Source organism: Myotis myotis, unplaced genomic scaffold (assembly GCF_014108235.1).
Source record: "Myotis myotis isolate mMyoMyo1 unplaced genomic scaffold, mMyoMyo1.p scaffold_m19_p_2, whole genome shotgun sequence".
Classification (NCBI taxonomy): domain Eukaryota; kingdom Metazoa; phylum Chordata; class Mammalia; order Chiroptera; family Vespertilionidae; genus Myotis; species Myotis myotis.
This window is the reverse complement of record NW_023416324.1, coordinates 131882044-131893949: the sequence shown is the minus strand read 5'-3', so window position 1 is coordinate 131893949 and position 11906 is coordinate 131882044.

The window sequence follows — 11906 nt, the reverse complement described above, 5'->3', positions numbered from 1 at the left end:
AATATAGCTTTGATTTGCTAATACTAAAAGCCAAACTACAGTATAATTCTCAACAGTACAATATTTAAATGGAAAAAAACCCTAAACACATGCACACTTTATTACAATCAAAGATTAGATTACAATTGTAACTACTACTCTATTTAAGGTTATCAACATTGTAGGTAATGTATAACCACAAAACATGCTGAAGATACAGTCATTCAGTCAGTAGCAATTCTGATATTGGTTTCCTGCTCCTTGTGAAGAAGATCATCAAAAATCTGTGCTACCTTCCTTTGCAGCGTGCCTTCTGGTTAACCAGCACAGAGAGTCCATTTACTTTCAGCTGAAGTCTTTGGAAGAGTAAAATTCTTCTTTCAGTAATTCACTTCTCTGTTTCTCTAACATTTCCTTTCTTTATAGCCTTTTTTCTTTAATGTCTATATTGGAAGTGATTTGTTATGAATGCTGTTGAATCACAATTTTGGAGGTTTTCCCTTCTTGTGAAATTTTGGGATCTCAAAATTGATATTCTACTCTTAATTCTTTCTCACAAGATGAGAAAGACCCGTGGCCTAAGTGCATTTAATAAATAAACATAGTACTTAGAGGTTATTTTGTTTAATGATATGATTGCTAGCACACCAAACAAATTCACAGGGATTAGAATCCTATCTAATAAAAGAGAAACATGGTAATTAGCCATACCTCCGCTACCCTTCCCATTGGCTAATCAGGGCAATATGCAAATTAACTGCCAGCCAAGATGGCGGCCGGCAGCCAGGCAGCTTGAAGCGAACATGAGGCTTGCTTGCTTCAGTGAGGAGGAAGCCAACCTTCCCTGCCTGCCGCTGCCGGCCTCTGAGCTTGCAGTTTGAAACATTGTTACAAATATAGAAGCTAAACAAAACCCCAGAAACCTGCTTTCAGCCTGCCAGGGTCTCAGAGCTGGAGTTGAAACAGTATTTTGATTATAGAACCCAAACAAACCAGATGCCTGCTTTCAGCAGCAGAGGCCTCAGAGCTGGAGCCAAGCCTCAGAGCTAAAGCTGGCCCAGAATAAAAAAAGAAAGAAAAAAAGGAGTGGTTGGGAGCTTCAGTCACCCACCAGCCTGAAAACAGCCCTCAGCCCCTCACCCAGACTGGCCAGGCACCCCAGTGGGGACCCCCACCCTGAAGGGGGTGTGACCAGCTGCAAATAGCCATCATCCCCTCATCCAGGTTGGCCAGGCACCCAAGCGGGACCCCCACCCTGATCCAGGACACCCTTCAGGGCAAACCAGCTGGCCCCCACCCGTGCACCAGGCCTCTATCCTATATAGAAAAAGGGTAATATGCCTCCCAGCACCGGGATCAGCGGAGACGCGAGGCCTCCCAGCACTGGGATCAGCGTGACAGGGGGCAGCGCCCAAACCCCCAGATCACCCTGCAGCTCTGTGTGTGACAGGGGGCGGGGCCACAACCTCCCTATCTGCCCTGTTCTGTTCATGACAGGGGAAGGCGCCCCAACCCCCTGATCAGCCCTGCTCTGTGCCTGATAGGGGGGAGCTCCCCAACCCCCTGATTGCCCTGCGGCTCTGTGTGTGACAGGCTGCGGTGCCCAACCCCCTGATCGGCCCTGCTCTGTGTGTGACAGGGGGCGGTGCCCCAACTCCCCTATCGGCCCTACTCTGTGAGTGACAGGGGGGAGCTCCCCAACCCCTGATTGGCCTTGCTCTGTGCGTGACGGGGTGGTGTCACAACCTCCCCATCGACCCTGCCTTGAGTGTGACGGGACGGTGCCCCAACCCCCCAATCAGCCCTACCCTGAGCATGACTGAGGGTGGCATCGCAACCTCCCGATCCGCCCTGCTCTGTGCATGACAGGGGGCAGTGCCCCAACTCCCCAATCAGCCCTGCTCTGAGCCCAACCAGAGGCTGCACCTAGGGATTGGGCCTGCCCTCTGCCACCCGGGAGCAGGCCTAAGCCAGCAGGTTGTTATCTCCCAAGGGGTCCCAGACTGCGAGAGGGCACAGGCCAGGCTGAGGGACCCTCTCTCCCCCCCGAGTGCACAAATTTTTGTGCACCGGGCCTCTAGTATATTTATAATTTAATAATTTGGGGTTAAAAATAAAGTGGTGAATAGACTGACATGGTTGAATCAGACAGCAAAAAAGAAGAGAATTTAAAGGAGGGAAATGTAAAAAAAATCTATAATTCTTTTGTTCTTATAAAAACGGTTATTTGGCTGTGTTTGTTCAGTGGTTAGAATGTCGGCCCATGAGTCTACCAAAGGGTCTTGGGTTTGATTCCCAGTCAAGGCTACATACCTCAATTGCAGGCTTGATTCCCAGCCCACCAGGCCTTGCGCAGGTAGCAACCAATTGATGTCTCTCTCTCACATAGATGTTTCTTTCTCTCTGCTCCCTCCCACCTCCCTTCCACTCTGTTAAAAAGAAAAAAAGAAAAACAGCAATGGGAAAATATCCTTGGGTGAGGATTAAACAAAACAAAACAAAAAAACTGACTAGCCTCAACCTCATCCAGTTGGCTCATAGAACTGTGGTAGGCAGTTAGACAGATGTGATGTGAGCAGAGCAGGGCAGAAAGCCCTAGGAACCTAGCAAAGCACAATTGTAGGATAAGACCTTGTCCCCAGGGTGACATTTCCTCCCCTAACATATCACTGGTCAGACAGAGCTAGCACCTCAGGCCCTGAGGCAAACCCTGTTGCTCTCTGGAAGATTAGAAACTGCCAGGTGTCCCTTACCTTGGAAGCTACATGAATTTAGGTTCTCATTTATCCAGCAAAAGATTTTGTTCACACACTCAGAAAGCAACTCCAACTGAAAAGCCAAAGTTAAAAAGCAACCATTCTTCCCCGCCACGTCCCCCCCACAACCCGGTCCTTAGTTATCTGTTCTTATCTGTTCTTAAGTTTAGCCTAGTGTTTCTCAACCCTTAACCTTTAGCTTTACTTATAGGATCTTATAAACAGTTTAAAGAAAGCCAGCCTTTTACCTTAAAACAAGGAGGTTGGGAATTCCAAGAAAAAACTCACCCAAGTCCACCTGATGCAAAGCAAGGAGCCAGTGGGCACAATGGGCCCCTGCTGGTACTGAGCACTGGTCTGGGTCTGCAAGGCGGTCCTGGATGGGTTCTCCCGAATCTTGCCACACAACCTTAGAGTCCAAGAACCTTAATACTGTGGGAGGGAGGAAGGGCACCAGGTGTCAGGCTGATGGGATCAGACTGAACCTGGGTTCAGTAATCTTGGTACTTGGGTCCTGGCTAGGAAATAATTCAGAACCCGGACTCAAACTCTAAAAGAATATTTATTTGGAAAACCACAGAGGTAGAAGAAGTAATTTCTAGAAGAAATGGGCTTAGGAAACAAGTTATAGCGGTAAAGGAAAGTCCTTTGGAGCTTAGAAGTGAGGAAGGTAAAGGTGACTGTCTAGAAGTAGGGGTAGGGTAAGGGAAAGTCACCCGTATGCTCTCAGAAGAGTACTCTGTTCTAAAAGTTTTAAGGGTGGAGATTTTAGGGGAGGTCCTAGGGGAAGATTTCAATAAAATATTTAGTAGTTTTCTAGGTGTGTCCTTTTAGGGTCTAGGTCTCCACTGATTGATTGGTCAGTACCAGGGTAGGGGGTCTTTACCCAATGCTGCTTGTCCTGAGGTGAGTTGTGGGATTACTTGTTTGGTGTTCCTACATTTCTGAGCCTGGAGCTGAAATACAACTGAGGCCTAGATGTTATATAGAGGGAGAAAAGGTCAGGGAGTCCAAACCATATGACCAGTAATATGCTAGGGCAGGAAATATCACCCCGGGGTAGAGGTCCCACTCTACAATTGTGCTTTGCTAGCACCCAGGGCTTTCTACCCTGGTGACCTTCTGTACCTGGCCCAGCTTCCTTGCTCAGCTCATGTCTGTCTAACTGCCAACCACAGAACCATAGAAAGCTAGACTGGAAGAGACTCTTTGAAATATGATCGGCCTATCAAATTTAGCTCACACACATAGGGAATCAATTGATATATTCATTTGGTCAGAAATACTAGGAGTGGTAATAGTAAATATGTCTTAAGTACTACTATTTGATACACACTAATTGGTTTATATGTGTTATCTCTTTAAATCCTTACATTAGAGAATCTACCTAATACATAATCACAAACCCAAACAGACAACCAAAATGAGGAAACAAAGAAACAACTCACAAATGAAAGAACTAGAGAATTTTCCAGAAGAAGAGATAAATGAAGCAGAGATAAGAAATTTATCTGAAACAGAGTTCAGAGTAATGATGTTGAAAATGCTCTACAGTATGAGAAAAGATATAGTAACTATGAAAAAAGAACAGTTTGAGATAAAGAATGACATAACACAAATAAAGAACACATTGGAAGGAATACACAGCAGATTCGGGGAAGCTGAGGATCGAACCAGTGAATTAGAAGACAGAGTTGAAAATATCACCCAATTAGAGAACCAAAAAGAAAAAAAAACAATTAAAAAACAGGAGGACAACTTAAGGGAGCTGTGGGACAATGTGAAACGTAACAATATTAGAATAACAGGTTTACACACTCCAGAAGAGGCAAAAAGGGAGAAGGTAACAGAGAAGGTGTTTGAAGAAATAATGGTAGAAAACTTCCCTAACCTGGTCAAGGAAAAAGTCACACAAGTTCAGGAGGCACAGAGAACCCCGAACAAGAAGAACCCAAATAGACCCACACCCAGACACATCATAATTAAAATGCCAAAAATTAAAGACAAAGGGAGAATCTTAAAGGCAGCAAGAGAAAAGAAAACTGTTACCTACAAAGGAGCCCCCATAAGGCTGACACCTGATTTCTCATCAGAAACTCTACAGGCCAGAAGGGAATGGCATGAAGTACTCAAGGTAATGGAAAGCAAGGATCTGAGACCAAGATTAATATATCCAGCAAGACTATTATTCAAAATAGATGGTCAAATAAACAGCTTCCCAGACAAAAAAAGGCTAAAGGAGTTCATCTCCTCCAAGCCAGCATTACAAGAAATGCTAAAGGGAATGCTGTAAGGGATTGCTGAGAAGAAGACACAGAGAGAGAAACCTACCATACAGAATAAAATGCTATAAATAAGTATCTATAATAATAAAAGCATAATATGCTAATTAGACCAGACATCCTTCCTTCTGGACAAAGCCACAGCGGGCAGGGGTTGAGGCAGAGGCAGCAGAGGCCCCTGGCTGCAGCAGCGGTGGGTGGGGACCAGGGCCAAGGCTCTTGCATGAATTTTGTGAATTGGGCCTCCAGTCTCTCAATAATAACCCTAAATGTAAATGGATTAAATGCTCCAATCAAAAGGTGTAGGGTAGCTGAATGGGTACAAAAACATGACCCAACCATCTGCTGTCTACAAGAGACCCACCTAAAAACAAAAGATACACACAGGATGAAAGTGAAGGGATGGAAAAAATTTTTCATGCAAATAGAAAAGAAAAAAAAACACGGGAGTAGCAATACTCATATCTGACAAAACAGACTTTAAATGCAGCATGCTAAGTGAAACAAGTCAGTCAGAGAAAGATAAATATATGATCTCACTCATTTGTGGAATATAATCCTATATAATAAAAGGGTAATATGCAAATGGACCAAACGGCAGAACAACCAAACAACCAATCAAAGCGTAAGATGCTAATGATATGCTAAAGCTGCTCAATCGCTTGCTATGACGTTCACTGACTACCAGGGGGCAGATGCTCTGACTGGTATGTTAGCTTGCTGCTGGGGTCTGGCCCATCAGGACTGAGCGAGATGGGCCAGACACACCCTGAAGCCCTCCCGCGGTCCCTCCCCAGCCCAATCATGCACCGGTGGGGTCCCTCAGCCTGGACTGCGCCCACTCTCTATTCGGGACCCCTCGGGGGATGTCAGAGAGCCAGTTTCAGTCTGATCCACCAGGCAACTCCCCTTGGGAAGGTGCCAGACGCAGGGCTCATGGTTGGCGAGCACTGTTGTTGCAGTGCGAGCCTCTCCTGATCAGGACTAACCGGGCATGAGCCTGCAGCAGGCACAGTGGGGCCCGGATGAGTGGGAGCAGCAGGTAGGAGCTGCAGGCAGTGTTGGACTGTGGGTTTCAGCCCAATCCCTACAGGCCACTCAGAGGGACCCCACCAGTGCACGAATATAATAATAAAAGCATAATATGCTAATTAGACTGGAAAGCTGAACATAACGATCTTCTGGACATCCTTCCGGACGACCTTCCAGATGAGCCGGGGCTGTGAGGGCTGAGGCAGGTGCTGTGGCTGCGAGGGCAGAGCCCCTTGCTCGAATTTCATGCATCGGGCCTCTAGTGAACAACATAAACTGATGAACAAAAATAGAGCCAGAGGGGGAAAGTATTCTAGAATATAATAGAAGTAATCCTGTTATTTGCAGATTTTTTACATTTCCTATAACTTTTGTGATATCATACTATGTTAGTACAGTTTTGGTAATATTATTATACTTAAAATTCTTTTATTCTTGAAATATTAATGTATATTGCATGTATTATTATATGTAAGATCATTTTTCTTGAATAATTGGTGTTTATTGCATGTAACAACATATTTAACACATTGTATGCGGGAAACGTATTTATACGTTTTATGTTGACTGGTAGTAGAGTGCGTGACACGTATTAATACGTTTTTTATAGACTAGTGGTAGAATGCGGGTAATGTATACTTTTTTTTAATACTTTTTTATTGCTCTAAAGGGATGCTAACATGCAGATATACGAATTCCAAAGGAGAAAATTTGGGTCTCTAACACATACAATGGTGAATTATGTATGTACTTCCAGGTATAACGGTAATCTATTCAACTGTGTAGAGTTATCCCTTCACACAATTCCAGTATTTGTCTGTTTAAAATTTAAGAAAAATAATTCAGTATACATTTTATAGTAAATCACAAAAAGTTTCATTGAAAAAAAATGTAAAACTAAAGTTATCGTAATTTTACTGAACGTTGCCATTTGCGCAAAAAAATTAGCAAAAATGGGAGAGTCGGAGGGAGACCGCATGGCAGACAGCCGCGTCCCTTGGGACAGGCACAGCCCCTGACAGGGGAAAGGAGAACCGCGGGATGGGATTCCTGGCACCGCCGGGGGAATTGAGAGCTGGGTTCTGTAATCACAGAGGACTGAGCCTAAAGGGGGCAGCCTGAAGAGCTGACCAGACCATGAAGTCCCGGTAAGAGAAGAAGCTTACAGAAACCAAGCCTTTCCCGTTTCCGCGGCCGGCGTTTGTTTGTTTGTTTTTACTGAATCCTGTTCATGGGACATTTTGGATACAGACACTCACCTGTGCTCAAGAGAGGGAGAGGGTGCGGAGGAGTGGAATCTGGGGAGAGACTGAAGAGAGAAGGGGGGCCAGGAGAGGTGGCAGCGAATTGAGTGCTGAGACACCCCTGAGCCCAGGACTGGGGCAGCCATTCTCTCCGGAGAGTAAGACTCCTCCCCCCAGCCCCCAGGCAAGGAGCACAGCCACACCCAGATTCCACCCTGTATGAGATCAAGGATTAAAATAACCTGATCAGTCCCTGGGAGTTAACAGGGTCTGGCCTATAGAGGGATTTTCAATCCCAGCAACAACACAGCGCCAGTAACTAACTATTACGCAGCCAGCTCTGGTAGGTGAACTTCCACTGGACAGAGAGGCCCTATAGCCTCAGAGGCCAACCCCAGAACACTGCCACCCAGAGGCTGACCCACAAACTGACTCTTTGCTAAACACAAAATAAGGCAGTCTGGGAAACAAATGCGGCTTGCTTTAAAATAAGGACTGTGGTTTACAACACAGAGGAACAGTGTATCGCAGGGAAACTCAACACTCTCCTGAATACCTGGCAGGTCTTAGGCGAGCCACACTGAAGAATAGAAGAACTGAAGGACCTTCACTACTGCAATTTTTTTTTTTCTTTTTTCACCTTTTAACTAAGAAACCAATTTTTTTTTCTTTTTTTTTTCTTCTTTTTTTTCTTTTCTTCTTCTTCTTTTTTTTTCTTCTTTTTTCCATCACCTGATTTTACCCTTTTAATTACTACCTTCTTATTTTTAACCAGTATTATTACTGCTACCATTTTACCATTTTTTTTAAAGTGCCATTTTATTTTCTCTTTATTTTATTTTGGGATTAGTGTTCTCCATTCTATTTTCATCGTTATATTATTGGTTGTTTCTAGTTTGCATTCATCTCCAGGGAGCTGTTGCTGGAATTTGTTGGGATTAATGGCTGTTCTATAGGAGTATTCTCCTCATATAAAAAAGTCTCTTCCCCTCTTCCACTTCATTCTCTCTTTTCGCTCTTTTTTTTCTCTTTTCTGTTCTTTTCTCGCTTTTATTTTCCCCCCTCCTTTTTCCCAATTTCATTTTTGCACTCCTTTTTTTGGTCCCTACTTTTCTTTTCTTTTTTCTCTTTTATCTTTTTCTCTTCCTTCTTCCTTATCCCCTAATTCTCTTAATTCAGGTGGTCACCTTTATTTGGGGTTATTAATATCGTGAATATATTTGTGTATAGTGCCTGGTACGTGGTGCCTTGTTGTGTTGTATTTTGTGCCTTTAAATCAACGCAGCAGATCCAAGCAACAGCAACCTCCTGAGCACCACACCCTCTGCTGAGGAACAGCAGCTGTACGTGAAACCTCGCCCCACCAGCCAGAAGAGCCACCACAGCTATGAACAGCACCCACCAGAGGAGCTGCTGCCAACTGAAGAGCAGCTGCTACCGCAACCGCCCGAAGAGCAACCACAGACCAAGGAGTCACTGCCACCAAGGGAGCAACCACTGAACGACTCAATGTCTAGATATGTCAGTGAGATCAAACATGGGTAGACAAAGAAACCCCCAAAGGAAAGAGAAGGAGGACTCTCCAGAAAAGCAGCTAAGTAATACAGAGGCATGCAACATGACAGAAAAAGAATTCAGAATAAGGGTCATAGAGTGCATAAACCGGATGGAAGAAAAAATCGACAACCTCTGCAAGAAGCAAGAAGAAACAGATGAAAAAATCGATAACATATGGAAGAAGCTAGAAGAAACAGATGAAAAAATCAACAACTTAAGTAAGACCCAAGAAGAAATGAAGAGTGATATAGCTGCAATGAAAAACTCCATTGAAAGTATCGACAGTAGACTAGGAGAAGCGGAGGACCGAATTAGTGAATTAGAAGACAAGGAAGCAAAACACACCCAAAATGTACTGCAATTGGAGAAAAAAATGAAAAGACAGGAGGAGAGCCTAAGGGAGCTTTGGGACAACATGAAACGAAACAACATACGAATAATAGGGGTACCAGAACAACAGAAGGATGAACAAGGATTAGAAAACCTATTAGAAGAAATAATATCAGAAAACTTCCCTGAGGTGGGGAAGAAAAAAGTCACACAAGCCCAGAGAGTCCCAAACAAGGTGAACCCGAAAAGACCCACACCAAGACACATCATAATTACCATGGCAAATGTTCAAAACAAAGAGAGAATCTTACAGGCTGCAAGAGAGAGACGGAAAGTTACATACAAGGGATCTCCCATTAGATTGTCAAATGATTTCTCAACAGAAACACATCAGGCCAGAAAAGAATGGACAGAAATTTACAAAGTGATGCAAAGCAAAGGACTGAATCCAAGAATACTCTATCCAGCAAGGCTATCATTCAAACTTGAAGGGGAAATAAGAAGCTTCACAGACAAAAAAAGGCTAAAGGAGTTTATCACCACCAAGCCAGCAATGCAAGGAATGCTAAAGGGACTGGTATAAAAATAAGAAATAAAAAGCTCAGAAAGAAAACAGCCACACAAAAACAGAAATGGCTACAAACAAGTACCTTTCAATAATAACTTTAAACGTAAACGGACTAAATGCTCCAATCAAAAGACATCGAATGGCTGAATGGATAAAAAAACATGACCCATACATCTGCTGTCTACAAGAAACCCACCTCATTAGAAGGGACTCACACAGACTGAAAGTGAAAGGATGGAAAAATATCTTTCAGGCAAATGGAAAGGAAAAGAAAGCTGGGGTAGCAATACTTATATCGGACAAAATAGACCTCAAAGTGAAGGCCATAACAAGAGATAAGGAAGGCCACTTCATAATACTAAAGGGGTCAATACAACAAGAAGATATAACCCTGGTAAACATATATGCACCCAATGCAGGAGCACCCAAATTCATAAAAAAACTCCTGGAAGATATCAAAGGAGAGATCGACAACAATACAATCATAGTAGTGGACTTTAATACACCACTGACAACACTGGATAAGCCCTCTAGACAAACAATCAGCAAAGATACAGCAATCCTAAATGACTCACTAGATCAGATGGACTTAATAGACATCTTCAGAACACTTCACCCCAAAGCCAGGGAATATACATTCTACTCAAATGCTCATAACACATATTCAAAAATAGACCATATATTGGGTCACAAGCAAAGTATCCCCAAATTCAAGAAGATTGAAATCATAAAAACCATCTTAGCAGACCACGATGGCATAATATTAGAAATAAACTACAATAAAAACAACCCAAAATACTCAAACACCTGGAAGCTGAATAGCATGCTATTAAATATTGATTGGGTTACCAATGAAATCAAAGAAGAAATTCGAAACATCCTGGAAATTAATGACAATGAAAACACAACAATCCAAAACCTATGGGACACAATGAAAGCAGTCCTGAGAGGGAAGTTTATAGCTCTACAGGCCTATCTCAAAAAACAAGAAAAAATGGTAGTAAATCATCTAACTCTACAACTCAAAGAATTAGAAAGAGAGCAACAAGAAAACCCCAGAGTGAGCAGAAGGAAGGAGATAATAAAGATTAGAGCAGAAATAAATGACATAGAGACCAAAAAAACAATACAGAAAATCAATGAAACCAAGAGCTGGTTCTTTGAAAGGATAAACAAGATTGACAAACCTCTAGCCAGACTCACCAAGAAGCAAAGAGAGAGGACCCAAATAAACAAAATCAGAAACGATAGAGGTGAAATAACAACAGACCCCACAGAAATACAAATGATTGTTAAAAAATACTATGGACAGCTCTACTCCAACAAACTAGACAACCTGGAGGAAATGGACAAATTCCTAGAAAAATACAACATTCCAAAACTCAATCAGGAAGAATCTAAAAATCTCAACAGGCCAATTACTATGGAAGAAATTGAAGCAGTCATCAAAAAGCTTCCATCAAACAAAAGCCCAGGACCAGAGGGCTTCACAGGGGAGTTTTACCAAACATTCAAGGAAGAACTAAAACCTATCCTCCTCAGACTACTACAAAAAATTCAAGAGGAAGGAACACTTCCAAGCTCATTCTATGAAGCCAGCATCACCCTAATACCAAAACCAGGTAAAGACAACACAATGAAAGAGAATTACAGGCCAATATCCCTCATGAACATAGATGCCAAAATCCTCAACAAAATCTTAGCAAATCGGATCCAGCAGTACATCAGGAAGATCATACACCATGACCAAGTAGGATTTATCCCAGGGATGCAAGGATGGTACAATATCCACAAATCAATAAACGTGATACATCACATAAACAAATTGAAAGAAAAAAACCACATGGTCATATCAATTGATGCAGAAAAAGCATTTGACAAAATTCAACACCCATTTGTGATAAAAACTCTCAGTAAGGCGGGAGTAGAAGGATCATACCTCAACATAATAAAAGCCATATATGACAGGCCCACAGCCAACATCATACTCAATGGACAAAAACTAACACCATTTCCCCTAAGAAGAGGAACAAGACAGGGATGCCCCCTCTCACCACTCCTGTTCAACATAGTACTGGAAGTGTTAGCCATTGCAATTCGGCAAGAAGAAGAAATAAAAGGCATCCAAATTGGAAAAGAGGAAGTAAAACTGTCCTTA